Source organism: Pecten maximus, chromosome 13 (genome assembly GCF_902652985.1).
Source record: "Pecten maximus chromosome 13, xPecMax1.1, whole genome shotgun sequence".
In the NCBI taxonomy this organism is placed as follows: domain Eukaryota; kingdom Metazoa; phylum Mollusca; class Bivalvia; order Pectinida; family Pectinidae; genus Pecten; species Pecten maximus.
In genome coordinates this window covers 20,754,194-20,769,621 of record NC_047027.1, presented here as the reverse complement: position 1 = coordinate 20,769,621, position 15,428 = coordinate 20,754,194, and the positions used below count along the sequence as shown (strand labels likewise).

Sequence of the window (15,428 nt, the reverse complement as noted above, 5' to 3'; positions counted from 1 at the left end):
ATAAGTAATTTTGAGCGACAAATATGAGGAAGAAAGAGAAAGAAAACCAAGTCGTGGTGGCGGATAAGTTAAGATGATCGACTCAAAATCTGGGTCTCTCCCTGTAGGTTGGAATTTTCAAAGGGACATTACCGTGTAAATTTGCTGACAACATTGAAAGGGACGTAACTATGTAAATTATTGACACGAGGGGAGATAACCATGTAACTTCACACATCTTTTAAAGGGAGAAAACCGTGAAAATTTGAGCACAACTTTCAAAGGATACAAAGTTCGATGTTAATGAACTAGAAACTTTCAAGAGAATATTTACAATTAGTTTTCGTATGTTAACCATATGTAAGCTGTCAAAAATAGATAATGTGAGTCATTTATATACAGTAACGCCAATAAAAATATATTTAATTGTACGTGTCATTTTTTTTTTAAATGATACGTAATATTTATTAGATACACAGTAAGGATATGAACGCGGGAGACAGGGAATACCAAGTCGTCGTGGCCGAGCGGTTAAGGCGATAGACTAGAAATCTATTGGGGTCTCCCCGCGCAGGTTCGAATCCTGCCGACGACGTGTTGTTTTTACTAAATCATATGATACAAGTTAAAAAAGATTCCGCGCCAAAATATCCAAAGCCACTAGCTTAAAAAAACAATTGTAAAGATCTTCCCCTGCTCCCATCATGATGTCTCTTCAGGTATGACTGTCCCTATTGAATGATTGAAAGAGGCCCCTAATTTCAGGGGTCTGAATTTTTGGACGGAGAAAGACATCTAGGCGTTATTTGCCCAGTGGCGGCGTCGTCAACATTTGTGTTAAACTCCCAAGTTTGTTGAATATGATTTATAGTTACATCATTAAATTTTCCCGCGTTTCGCTAGTATAATGTTGTATAAACGGCTCGTGCTACTCGCTCCGTACGGGCCGCGGTGGCCAAGTGGTTAAGGTGTCCCGACATTTTAACACTAGCCCTCCACCTCTGGGTTGCGAGTTCGAAACCTACGTGGGGCAGTTGCCAGGTACTGACCGTAGGCCGGTGGTTTCTCTCCGGGTACTCCGGCTTTCCTCCACCTCCAAAACCTGGCACGTCCTTAAATGCCCCTGGCTGTTAATAGGACGTTAAACAAAAACAAACCAAACAAACCAAAGCTCCGTACGTGTAATAGATCACGTGATACAGGTGAAATAGGGTATTGTAGTAAGGTGAAATATCATTATCTAGCTGCCCACAGTACGGTTAACACCATGGATTCGAATTCAGACGTCCGCATACAGGCCCAGATTACAGCAGCCATATCTCAATCACAAAACAACATAATGAGCGAAATGAGAAACTTATTCCAATCCATGTCGTCAGAGAACGCGCGGCTTGCGGATATTAGCGGTGATTATAAATTCAAAAAACGTGGAAATGAGGAGCAACACAAACACAACGTCAGAGTTTTAAACAAATTTAAGGAAGTCGAGGCAGTTGTTTCCTCCATGAACAACGAACACACACCAAGCCTTATGGAAAAAGTCGAACAAGGTATGCAGTTAGTTTCCCACCGCCAAAAGCTAATTAAATTAGCAGACTCGTCCGAGGCAGGTTGGCTCGCCGTCAGCGAGTACGAAACAAATCCTTTGGCCGACGACAGCGACGACGAAAGGAGGATTATCAAGGCACAGTCACGAGCCGATAGAAAAATCAAGGCAGAACGTCAAAAACGTCAGAACGACAGGCGACCTTATAATCCAGCGTTTCGACAAAACAACCACACTGTACACAGGACTGGGAACGGTGAAATGGACCACAGCACGTGCACGAGAGCCACACCGCTAAAGAAGCCTGGGAGATGTTTCAATTGTGGGGATCAGGGTCATTGGAAAGGGCAGTGTCCCAAGGGAGCAGGACTCACCAATGATAAGGCCCAGACCTACGTACTAATGTGACTGCAGCCGCAATCGGAAGTGGAGTAATGGGTGACAGCGGTTTGGGCAAATTATCCAGGAAGATGGCACATTTTTTGCTACAATCCAAAAGTGACAATACGACCAAGGCATATTACTACAGTTTCAAGAGGTGGGAATCTTTTATCAAAGGACATGACTTTAATCCTTTACCAGCACAGCCCATACACGTAGCGTTATATATCAGAATTGCCAGGCCCAAAGTGTGTAAAAATATCCAGTGAACGTGGAAATGCTTGTTAGATTGTGTGATTGAAAAAAAGCAAAACCGATCAATATAGGAACGGTAACGAAGTTCTCATAAGTAAAGGACATACTTTAGCCTGTCCTTACCAGATGTTTCAGGAATATACGGAGCTATCCGGCATTACTCTCGATAGTGAGTTTTATATTTTCCGTCCAATTTTCAGATCAAAAGACATTTGCAAATTGGTTTATAAAAACAAACGATTAAGTTACACGAGAGCCAGGGAAACGATTATTACCAGACTACGTTTGGTCGGACCAAACCTTGATCTTGGTTTACACTCTCTGAGATCAGGCGGCGCTAGCGCGGCGGCTAACTCTACCGTGAACGAGAGATGCTGGAAGAGACACGGACGCTGGAAGAGCGAGGGTAGTAAGGATGGTTGTGTGGTGGACACGGTAGAAAAAAGGTTAGATGTGTCCAGGTTCCTTAGAGCTGTAGAGTTTACCATTTGGTCCCAGCTTCACATGTCCGGAACCCCCAATTGTTGCGTTTCTACTCTACGCGGCAGGCTAGTCGGCAAAATGTAGTATTTGTGTCGGTGTTGTTTATAATGGAGTAGATAGAGGAGTTTTATACTTAAATTTTCCCGCGTTTCGCTAGTATAAGCCGGGGAAATGTTGTATAAACGGCTCGTGCTACTCGCTCCGTACGTGATAGATCACGTGATACAGTTGAAATAGGGTATTGTAGTAAGGTGAAATATCATTATCTAGCTGCCCACAGTACGGTTAACACCAAAACTTGACAAGTTTTGCAATGCACTTGTATTCTTTTATATATATACAAATGTATATATAAATTTTATTGTGTAATAGTATAATTTCCGAATATTTTTTATATGTGCTGTACATCTTGGTGATTAGGGGTAAAACATTTGTTTCAATATTTTTGTCCATCTCGGATCAGTCCAAGGTTTTCCAGAGTTTTTTATATACATATTTCAATAAGAACGATTTATTCTGAAACATACTATTGAGAAAAATATGTTTTTATCTCTGGTTTTTAGCCCAGGACTCGATCTTTAATTTCAATTTCTACAATAAACGTCTCATATGAGGATAGGAGTGGAAGCGAGGGACGGGTATATATATATACGTGCGAGGTCATGTTTCATTTGTAATTTGCTCAAAATGCAAAATTAAAATAAACTCTGGCTACCGTACTCTACGCGGCAGGCTAGTCGGCAAAATGTAGTATTTGTGTCGGTGTTGTTTATAATGGAGTAGATAGAGGAGTTTTATACCTGTATATATAAACAACAATTTCGACTGTTTACCAGCTAATTGAAATATATCACAATATCTTTAGCATTATAAAATAAAAAACAAACATGTATGACTTTTTTATAGAGTTTGGCACAGGGGTCTGGTGATAAAATTATATGCGTACGGTATAATGAATTAAAGTGATGTAGTGTTATGTATAATACAGGAGGGGTGTAAAATCCCGTTTAGAGAAATCCCGCCCAATGTAGCTTTGTCCAATAACAAGTCAGCGAGAGACAATCCCGGGTTTGTCGAGGCAGAAATCACCAAGCTGTTACGCTTGGGATGTGTATCGGAAGTACCGTTACAGCCCGCGGTCATAAACCCACTTACCGTAGCTTTCAATCAGTCGGGTAAGCCCCGCCTTGTATTGGATTGTAGACATGTTAATCCTTATTTGCATAAATTCAAGTTCAAGTATGACGATGCGACAGTGTTTTCAAAACGGGTGATTTTTTAATTACCTTTGATCTCAAGTCAGCTTACCATCATATCGAAATTTTCGAAGAACATAGGCATTTTCTCGGTTTTGAGTTTGAAGTTGGCGGTAAAACACGTCAGTTTGTGTTCAACGGGTTACCGTTCGGTATCTCGACAGCTGGATATGTGTTTACGAAGGTCCTGAGCGAGGTTGTGAAGGCTGCCCGTACGTTAGGTCACAGGTTGGTTATGTATTTAGACGATGGTATTGGCAGTCACGAGACAGAGGGCGGAGCTAACGAGTCCGCTAGGTATGTCAGGTAGGTTCTGATAGAGTACGGTTTCCTCATAGCTGAGGAGAAGTCTAATTGGTTGGCTTCTCGGTGCGTAAAGTGGCTTGGATACACGTGGTCGATGGATGTAGGGATGGTCAGGGTCACACCGAGCCGTGGCATGCGACTTGTGTATTGGTTGTCCAATACGATGACACTTGTCAATCAGAAGGGCCTGCGGTTGTTTTCGGCCAGGTACATAGCGGCTATTGTCGGTCGGATTATATCAATGCAAAGCGTTGTCGGGTCTATGGCTAGAATACGTACACGTGAGTTATAAAGATGTGTATTGGCAAGAACGGGCTGAAACGCGCATGTAATGCTTACGACAGAAGCTTTGAAAGAAATTTAATTTGGATGTTAAACATTGATGCATTGAACGCGAAAGGCTCATAGTTGAAGGAAAGGGTGTTATGCGATGCTATAGTCTGTACTGACGCGTCAGGCGAAGGAGTTGGGGGCTATGATAAATGGATGGATTCATTAGACAGGAACGAGAATGATACTGTCACAGAAGGTGACTGTGAGCGCATGGATGTTCACGGCGCCGGCGGTAACGAGTTGAATACATGTTTCCTATTGTAATATCACAGGGGGATCTCGCAGAGGCTCACGACGAGTTTGTTTATGATGACCGATCGGGGAAATGTTCAGATCACGTTAAAGTCGTAACGAGTCGGGACCGACCCTCAGGGGGTCAGGTGCAGTTTACCGGCATCAGGGATGCTATCGGGTTTCAGAGACCTGGGAGTTGCTAAAATAGCTTCTGGTCCCTCGGAGGGACAACCCAAAAGAGATTCGGCAAGCTCGGGGGCTAGCCAGAAGGTGGGTATGTTAAAGGTCCGGGATCAAAGTCTGCCTACAGTAGGAGACCTCTATAATATGGATGCATGTGTAGCATTGGGAACATGGGATGAGAAAGAAAAACAGTATAGTTCAAAGGTAAGCATGTTAAGCTGTTAACCGATAACAAGAACATATGTTCTGGTGTGAAAACAGGTAGCAGGAAATCGGACTTGCAAAAGGTTGCACGTGAGGTACACGAGGTGTTCGATAATAATAACATCGGCGTGAGTCCATAGTGGTTACCCAGGAGCAGTAACAGTACTGCTGACTATTTAAGAAGATGTTAAGATTGTGATGATTGGTCAGTACAATCTTGTGGTTTTGAGGAATGTCAGTTATTATGGGTCCGCATCAAGTTGATCGGTTCGCGACATGCTATAACAGTAAATGTGCGCATTTCAATTCTAAATGGTGGTGCACGGGCACGGAGGCTGTCGATGCTTTCACGGTGGGTTAACCAGGGGATAACAACTGGTTGGTTCCACCCCGGGACTTGTGTGTCGTATAGTGGAGAAAATGCGTGACGAAGGGGCGTATGAGACTCTGATTGTTCCTCAGTAAAGGAGTACAATTACTGACATTTATTCTGTCCTATAGAGGGGTCATACGGTGATTTCATAGTGGATTCCCGTATGTTGTCTAGCAGGAAAGTCTCACTGAGGGGAAGGGGTAACGACGGTTGTTTTGGAGCCAACGTTTTGGCTTTTGACATGTTGGCCCTCAGGCTAGATTTCAGGCTCTGAAATATAAATTTGTTTAATATTTTCGCCAGTCATTCACTGAACATTTTGTGTTGTTTACCTTAACGGGCATATGACTGAAGAGATCCATCAACAATGCCGTCAAAGCATCCAGGGTGGTCGAATGTTCTTCTCTACACAGTATGGCTGAAGGTATGGCCGACAGGCTTTTATCAAGCAAGAGTGACAGCACAGGGACTAAGTACTACGGAGCATTCTCGAGGTGGGAGCGTTTTATTTCTGGGCATGGTTTCCCATCTATACCGGCAAGTCCTGTGCACGTGGCGTTGTATTTAAACAATTTACTGGGAAATGGAGGCACGCATTCAACAGTGTCCTCCGCAGTGTACGCAATCAAATGGGCACACAATTTAAATGGTCATCTCGATCCTACAACAAACTCATTCGTTCAGAACTTGTTGGAATTTTCCAAACGAGAGGTTAAGAAACCCGTTTGCAAGAAGGAGCCCGTTACGACTGACATTTTGATTAGTTTGTGTAATATGTTTTCTGATTTGTTAGTGGTGAGAGATCTGTCTATGATTTTGATATGTTTTCGGGTTTTTTACGGTTCAACGAGCTAGGTAGTTTGCGTTGTTCAGATGTTAATTTTTCGGCATAGCCGTATAATTTTCTTTTATTCCCGGATATGACGCGACAGGTGGCGTTTACTGGTCAAGATGGAGTATGTGATTGGTCAATGTAGCGGTAAATGCAAAATGCAGACATGCAGTTAAAGACGAAACAAAATTTAAATTGAATGCAAGCTGAATAAGTGGATGTATCTATTCAAATGGCACATTAATAAAATCTTATTCCTGATTTAAATGCAGTCTTATTATCACCAAAAATGATTCAAACTGATATAATTTTGTTATCCGTGCTGAAACTGCGCATTTATTAATTAGTTCGTTAATTTATTTCACCAGCAGTTTAACATTATAACCACCTGCATTAAAACCATGCCGTTTATCTTTTTTAAAGATATTTCTTGTTTTGACGTGTATTTAACGCTAAACATTAGGAATAGTAAAACAGATCAGTATCGATTTGGTAGTCAGATCGTTATTAGCAAAGGGTCAACAGTTGCGTGTCCATATACAATGTTGTCGAGATATATCGAGCTAGCGCAGATTAATTTAGTTTCAGATTCGTTTTTGTTCAAGCAGGTCTATCGTTCAGGGGAGGTATGCAAGTTAATTAACGAGGATAAGCCACTCAGTTACACAGGGACTAGGCAGGTCGTCATGAAAAGGTTAAAATCGGTTTGTAGTGAAGGAAAATTTGGTTTGCATTCGCACAGAGCGGATGGGGCCACCGTGGCCGCCAACAACGGGGTGAACGACCGATGTTTTATGAGGCATGGCCGTTGGAGATGAAATTCGAGCAAGGATGGTTACGTTGCGGATCACGAGCAAAACGGATATATTTTTTAAATCCGTACAGACCTATATTAAAAATAGTAATCGGTTCTAAGGTCACTTAAGAATATTTCACTTCAATAGATCCCTCCCACTTTTTTTTGTTATTCTTTTCTTCTTCCTGGCTTTTCAGCTCTCCTCTTCTTACCAAATATCTAACTCTAGAAAACGTAATTGGTGATAGTGTATATTATTGTAGATATGTTATAAATATACAATGTATTTTGGGAGAAGGCGTTTCTAAGTTGAGATAACTTGTGCCTTATCCTTGTTGTTATATTGAACAATAAAAATATGTTTAAATCAAAAAATAAAATGCGGATTCCTTGGAATCCCGTTTACTGGTTACTCAGAAGTTAGGTTTGTAATATATTGTCAAGCAGAGTTAAATAGTTTCTCGGGGATTTAGGTTTAACACCTGTCTTTCTTTGTTAAATTCTCTAATTACAGACGAGCTAGTACGGCAAATGGATATTTGCGTATTGGTGTTGTTATTTCGGATACGAAGTGGAGAGAAGACTATTCTTTCCTGGATCCATATCACTGGATAGGAAACAACAGGTAGTTTTGGGTAATTCTACTTCTTCTATTTGTCATTTAAAAGCATGTGTTCTACAGGGTTCTGTTCTTGGTCCTTTGTTATTTTTAATATTTGTAAACGATATAACCGATAATGATAATTTACTTTGACTGGCAAGAATGTTTGCCGATAATAGATCCTTATCATTTCCCTCTAATAGACCAATAGAAAGAGAACAAGCCATGAATCACAATCTTGCGCTTGAAGAAGAATGGGCTGATAAATGGAAAGTAAATTTTAATCCCTCTCAAACTGATGTCGTAGTTTTCCATTGTTCTATGTCCCCTTTGAATATTTTGACATTTGATAATACACCGCTTCAGATATCTTCAAACCACAAACATCTAGGGGTAACGCTAAATGACAAGTGTAAATGGACAGCACATGTAAACAATGTAGTCAAATCAGCTTCAAAACGCACGTCAGTTCTGCGTAAATTAAAATTTACTTTAAATAGTGATACATTGTCAAAGGTTTACACTGTTTTTATAGGAATATGCTTGCAAACTATGGGATGAATGTAATAGGATAAATTCAGACAAGTTAGAAAAACTCCAGTTAGAAGCGGCCAGAATTGTCACTGGTCTCCCTATCTCCGGTTTGGATTCCAAGGTGGATACATGTATTCTATTAGAGGAAAACAATCGCCGTCAATCACTGGTAATAAAGGCCCTAGCCCTGTTAATTGGTTGTGGTTGTATTATTGAAGTATTTTGTGAAACATTGAAATATTTCACGATGTGACATTAGTTCGTATTTGTGTGTATTTTCTCTGGCTCATTCTGGCGGAATGGGAACCAGAGGCAGAATGGGAACCAGAGACAGAATGGGAACCAGAGACGACCAAAATGGCCGCTCGCGGAGGTACACGAAAGACTGTTCGTATTTAGTCAATGTTGGTGATAATAAACTAGTTACGGCTAAAGAAACCATCAATTCCATTGAGGGTATCTGTGGTGTGGGAACATTATATGCGTGTGTTCCGAAAGGAAACAATTGTTTTGAGGTGACGCTCGACGGTAAGGAGTCGGGTCTACTGATAACTGACGGTGTTTATATAGGCACTCGTGCGTGTCCGGTATCCGAGATTGTGATGTCCTTTTTGATGGTGTCATTTCTGCATATACCTGCCTTGATTAATGATACAGGGATTACTGCGAAGCTTGAATTTCTGTGTGTTGAGATATTGTCGCCTGTAAAGCGTAGGTTTTATCCAGGTACGGCTGTGGCCGATGGGACACGTTTACCCCCAGAGTTACCATCGATTCCCTATAGTGTGAAGTTGGACAATTCATATTATCGGGTAGTACATGTACATGCTAATCAGAAAAAGATGAGTAACTTGTGTCTTTCTTTAAAACATGTTTTCAGAGACTGTCCAGATTTTTTATGTTACAAGTGTAATGGACAAAGTCAATATTATGCGAGGAATTGTACGACCCCTCCATGTAGTCGATGTCGCACTACTAGAGCCAACAGTCAGTGTGACGAGTTACAGCTCGTATCCATGAGTGACAGATTTGGTGAGCGTGGGTCCGAATGTACATGTACTGGTGAGGGTAACGAGGAGGGAGGTAACATGGATCATGAGAGTTATACCTGTGACGATCTCGTTTGTACACTTAACAACACAGCACAGCGCTCAGATGAGGATATGGATCATGATGAGAATGGTACCGGTGATTCAGATGCCATTTATGAAGGTGGTGATGATGATGACGTCAACAACGATGGTGGAGACCTCGTGAGCCCGAATGATGAAGTGGCGGGAAACAGTGTCGCGACAGCGGGGACGATTTATCAGAACTGTGACACGCGAGACGCAAAGTGTTGGAACTGTCTTAGACCATAATAACAATGACGGGGAGGAGGGGTCTCAAAGTATGGAGATCCGCTCTCCCCAACAGGGTGTTTATATAAGTACCGAGGAGAATTGGGCTGTTGTATTAGCCCGGAAAAAGCGAAAATGTAGAACAACGTCATCTCCAAGAACTTTTAAGAAAGGGAAAGCTGTTAGAAACTTGGTTTGGTTTGGTTTATTTTGTTTAACGTCCTATTAACAGCTAAGGTCATTTAAGGACGGCCTCCCGTGCGTGCGACATGCATGCGTGTGGCGAGTGCGTATGTGTGTTTTGGGAGGCTGCGGTATGTTCGTGTTAAGTCTCCTTGTGATAGGCCGGATCTTTTGCCGATTTATAGTGCTACAATGTACCTCACTGAAGCATACTGCCGAAGACACCCAGCAGCACACCCCACCCGGTCACATTATACTGACAACGGGCGAACCAGTCGTCCCACTCCAAATATGCTGAGCGCTAAGCAGGAGAAGCAACTACCATTTTTAAAGACTCTGGTATGTCTCGGCTAGGGGACAGAACCCAAAGCATTCCTCGCAGCGGCGAACGCTCAAATAAAGGCCAAAAGTGAGGCATTGTCAAGGGAGACATTAGGAACAAGAAAGTTGTTAAGAAAGAAGAGAAAAGATATGATCCCAAATTTAGTCGCCTCTTACGATCATGCGATGGGGGCAGCAGGTACAATTCTTACGCCCTACCTGCAGGGCAGCTGTTAGAAACAAAATAAAAAAAGTTAAAATGGATTTGTTCACGTATATTTCCCTTCTTTTTATGTTTAGTATATATTCCTTTAACTGTAACGGTCTCAGGGGTGTGTATAAAGTATTGAATGTTTTTACCATGTTTGAGGGGGAAATGCTGATGTTATATTATTACAGGAGACATTTTGGTCTGATACATATATAGAACAGATTAGAAATAAGTGGAATAGGAAAATTATGTATTCCAATAGTGATACTCGTAACCAAGAGGTTGCCTTTTTGATTAAGAATGAAATTAAGGACTGTATTGTAAATATCAATGCAATTATTGATGACAACGCCCACCTAAATGAGTTCATGGCGACTTGTGATGCCCCAGGTCTAGGAAAAAAGACTTTTCAGTCTATTGAAAAACACATAAATGTATGGTGGATGGACGTCCTTCAGAAAGATTTATAGGTTGCCCATTGATGAGGAAAAGAGAATTGCTATAAGTAAAGGCAGTTTTCATCAGGGTACGTGCATTCATTTATCGGAATAATAAGCAAATATTGAAGTCACTTGTCTAATTAAGTGTGACACTAAAGTAAAGGTCCAATGAGCTTAATTATAAGTTTTGTCTTGTTATGACGAGTCTCCATTCGAGATGAACTTGTACAAGATTATTTGGCACTGGTACGAACAAGCTTTAATGTAGAGCCTAGACCTAGGTTACCGTTATGACCTAATGGACATGTTGATTTATGCTTGTAATTATCATATTTAAGCCCCTACTGCCGTGGAATGCATCCTACAGTGGCGTAGGAAGCGGGGGGAGGGCAAACATATCTTTTTGCCCCCCCCCCCCCCCCCCAAATCTAAAAAAAGGGAAAAAAACAGCGAAGTTTTGTATTCATTTCGATAAATATCTGTAAATTTTCGAACCTGAAATGTTTTCTTGAAGGCAACGATAAAAACTTAATCTTGTAAATCCGGAACATTTCTACTTTTAAACTAGTATACCAATCCTCACACCTGTGTGTCGGTCGTCTGCACTAGCCTGGTAAGTCAATATTTATATCTTAATACGAAATTTTGCTTAACTTCATCACATAGATTCGATAAGTTGATGATAATTTGTAAAGTTGATTGATTTCATTATTAGAATAAGACAGAAAAACAGCATGGATAAGAATGCACGGTTTTAACGTGAATAGAGTGATACTAATTACCGACAGGTACCAATGAGGAAACACCGTATAACATGAAACGGCACTGGCATCTGTTGTCGACAAATTAGCAGCATATCAGGTTCGCTTTAGATACACATTCTATCAGATTCGAAAAGTTAAAAACCTGTCAATTATTAAGGAAAAATAATAAGTTATTAAAGTGAATACCTATTCTAGGTAAATTGTCCCGTTTTCAGAGGAGGATTTTTGTTTATAGCCTTAAAAATTGGAAAAAAATCGGCTCGCGCCATCGGCGCTCGCATTATCACTAAATCACTCTCCCCTTTCGAAACTTCTGGCCCCCAGACCCCTCGTAAAAAGAAAAAAATTGGCTCGCGCTTGCGGCACTCCCATTATCACTAAATCACTGCCCCCCTTTCGAAAATTCTGGTCGCCAGACCCCTCGTAAAAAGAAAAAAAAATCGGCTCGCACCTACGGCACTCGCTTTATCACTAAATCACTGCCCCCCCCCCCCCCCCCCCCCCCCTTTGAAAATCCTGGCCCCAAGACCCCTCGTAAAAAGAAAAATAGATTGGCTCGCGCCTATGGCGCTCGCATTATCACTTAATTACTGGACCCCTTTTTCGAAACTCCTTGGTTCCGCGCCTGATCTGAAATGATTGCCAATGTGCTATATTCATTTTCCGCCTGGTACCCCTAGACCCCTCGCCAAAACAAACAAAAAATCGGCTCGCGCCTTCGGCGATCGCATTATCACAAAATTACTGCCCCCCCCCCCCCCCCCCCCCTTTTTTTTTTCGAAAATCCGGGCCTGGTGATTCATGTTTTACTATAAATAATGTATCCTGATTTGCGTATTTGCGTAAATACATGTAACTTATTTTGTACTACATAAATTAGCATGGGGATGTTGAAATGATAATTATTGGCTTATTTTGCGGAGATGGCATACGATTTGTATAGTGCGTAAAATTTAAAGTTAAAAAAATATTGCCCCCCCCCCCCCCCCCCCCCCCCACCCCCCACTTTTTTTACGACTTCCTATGCCACTGTCCTATCCTGCTTCAATACATTATTTTATCATATATGTACTATCATGCGACTTCGAAGACCTAATATGTAAGTACTATGTCTGGTTGTGTATCTATTTCTATGATCCGGCAAAAAAATGATCCTCATGCTACTCAATCCAAATATTTAGCAGACAATTTAATTTCTATGCCGTCACCAAGATATGGTAGGGGGACATTAAGCGTTATCCATGTCTATACGCAACTACCATTTTGATTCTCATCAAAAATCATATAATTAACATGATTTAGTTGTGGACCTTTCTATTTCATTTTTTTAAGCATCAACTTCTAAAAGGGCCGCCACAGCCTCTGATTGAATGAAAATATATCATGCTATAACTTTTGTTCTATTTTCTTATATCAGGAATTCAGAAACTTGGTCTGGAAAGACACCCATGGTAAACAATAAAAAATATAATTATGATTCAAGATGGCCACCATATAGAGACTTATGATTTAAAATATATATACATGTATTGTCCAATTTGTATGTAAAATGTGAATTTAGTACGTAGTCTGGCAATGTAAAGATAATGGCACTATTTATTATTGCGAGAGAAAAACACGGCAGCCGTCTCCTGGCTTTTTCTTGGTCATTCGGTTTAGATATTCAGGAAATTTTGCACAACTAAATTCATTGGAGAAGGCAGTTATGATTCTAGATGGCAAGCGAAATGAGGACTGTAATTTTTGGAAATTAAAAAAATTGTCACAAAATTTTGTGAAATTTTAGGGACACATCTCATATGGAGGCAGGGGCATTGATGTGTTTCACATAATTCTTGTAGTTTAACAGTAGTTAAATTGTCACTTGTAGGGATTCCAGCTGTAACTGTGATATGCGATGTTGGATGGTCGAAAAGATTCCATAAACATTCATATAATGCTCTTGGTGGGGTAGCAGTTATAATTGGTGCAGCAACCCAGAAGTTACTTCACATTGGTATCAGGAATAAACATTGTATCATATGTAGTAGGGCGGAATCACAGGGATGTAAACCCAGAATTACTTCACATTGGTATCAGGAATAAACATTGTATCATATGTAGTAGGGCGGAATCACAGGGATGTAAACCCAGAAGTTACTTCACATTGGTATCAGGAATAAACATTGTATCATATGTAGTAGGGCGGAATCACAGGGATGTAAACCCAGAGGTTATGTCCGGCAGGTAGGGCGTAAGAATTGTACCTGCTGCCTCCATTGCATGATCGTAGGAGGCGACTAAATTTGGGATCTTATCTTTTCTCTTCTTTCTGAACAACTTTCTTCTTCCTAATGTCTCCCTTGACAATGCCTCACGTTTGGTTTTCAGTTGAGCGTTCGCCCCTATGAGGAAGGCTTTGGGTTCTGTCCCCTGGCCGAGACATACCAGAGTCATTAAACATGGTAGTTGCTACTCCTGCTTAGCGCTAACCGGATATTTTGGGAGTGGGACGACTGGTTGGCCCGTTGTCAGTATAATGTGACCGGGTTGGGTGTCCTGCTGGGTGTCTTCGGCGGTACGCTTCAGTGAGGTAGCACTATAAATCAGTTCCGGCCTATCACAAGGAGACTTAACACGTACATACCGCAGCCCCCCAAAACACACATACGCACACACCACACGCATGCATGTCGCACGCACGGGAGGCCATCCTTAAATGACCTTAGCTGTTAATAGGACGTTAAACAAAATAAACCAAACCCAGAAGTTACTTCACATTGATATCAGGAATAAACGTTGTATCATATGTAGTAGGGCGTAATCACAGGGATGTAAACCCAAAAGCCATGAATGAATGTTTTAAGAATTGGACAGATTCTAGTCAGAGTATGGAATCCGATATCATTGTGGAGAGGTTTCTGAAGGCAAATGATTACGGAATCAGGTACATCAAAATGATCGGTGATGGCGATTCGTCAGTTTTTGCTAAAATCCGTAAAAAGGTGTTGTGTGGGGCTGTTATTTTGAAAATCATGACTGTTCAAATCATGTATGCAAATGTAATTAAGAAAGACTTGTAGATAACAATCCGGCCTACAAAGGGAAAGGAAATTTAACATTACATTAACGTTAGAATTCGAATCGTGACGGCTGTTCGATGTACTATTCGGATGAGGTCTGCTTTAGCCGACAGAGGTAAAGCTACAAAACTATTGGCCCATGCTATCCGTAATAGCGTAGACCACATATATTGGACGCACATAAACTGCAGTAAAGACCTCAGCAACGCCAAGCAGACAAAGGCTGATACTGTTACCACAAAGGAACCAGAGACGAACCGGACATCGTAATGCAACAGTCCAATTACTGGAGCGAAGAATCCTTTTTAAAAGATCATGAAAAGTCGTGAGGGGAATCAGGCTTGGTCTTTGATTCATCAAAGTGTTCCAAGATGAAAACCGACATCCTGACCATCTTCCACTGTATAGCTGCCAAAAGTGCAAGATTTATTGGTAACTGTACTTCCAACCTAACCGAGTGCTTGATGAGGATCGGTTGGACGATGGCAAGGTGTTCAACCATTGCAATCGGTGGTCGTGGCACAAACGTTGCTATGCTGGAGCACTCCGGTTTATTCTTGGAGCACAGTGGCAAGTATTGACTTGGGAATACTGCACAGGAACCAAGCCAGGGAAATTGTTCACAGGATTCTATCGAACAAGGGGAAGAATGCGGCTCACCTGTAGGTACTCCTGTAGGTAAACCGGAGACAACACTAAAGTGATGGAGGAGGAGGAGGCCAATCACCCGGATAAACAGCACCAGGCAAAGCAGGCATATGAACCAGATGTTCTTGAGAGGAGAATGAGATAGTTGAGTCAATCAAGGAAG

At 41.4% G+C, this 15,428-nt stretch overlaps 1 non-coding gene across 1 annotated transcript; it reads left to right on the top strand.

The window, feature by feature from the left end:
* Positions 1 to 492: 492 nt before the first annotated feature.
* On the top strand, positions 493 to 574 carry Trnas-aga. Its single transcript has one exon. It is a non-coding gene; the product is annotated as a tRNA-Ser (tRNA).
* The last annotated feature ends 14,854 nt before the right edge of the window (positions 575 to 15,428 follow it).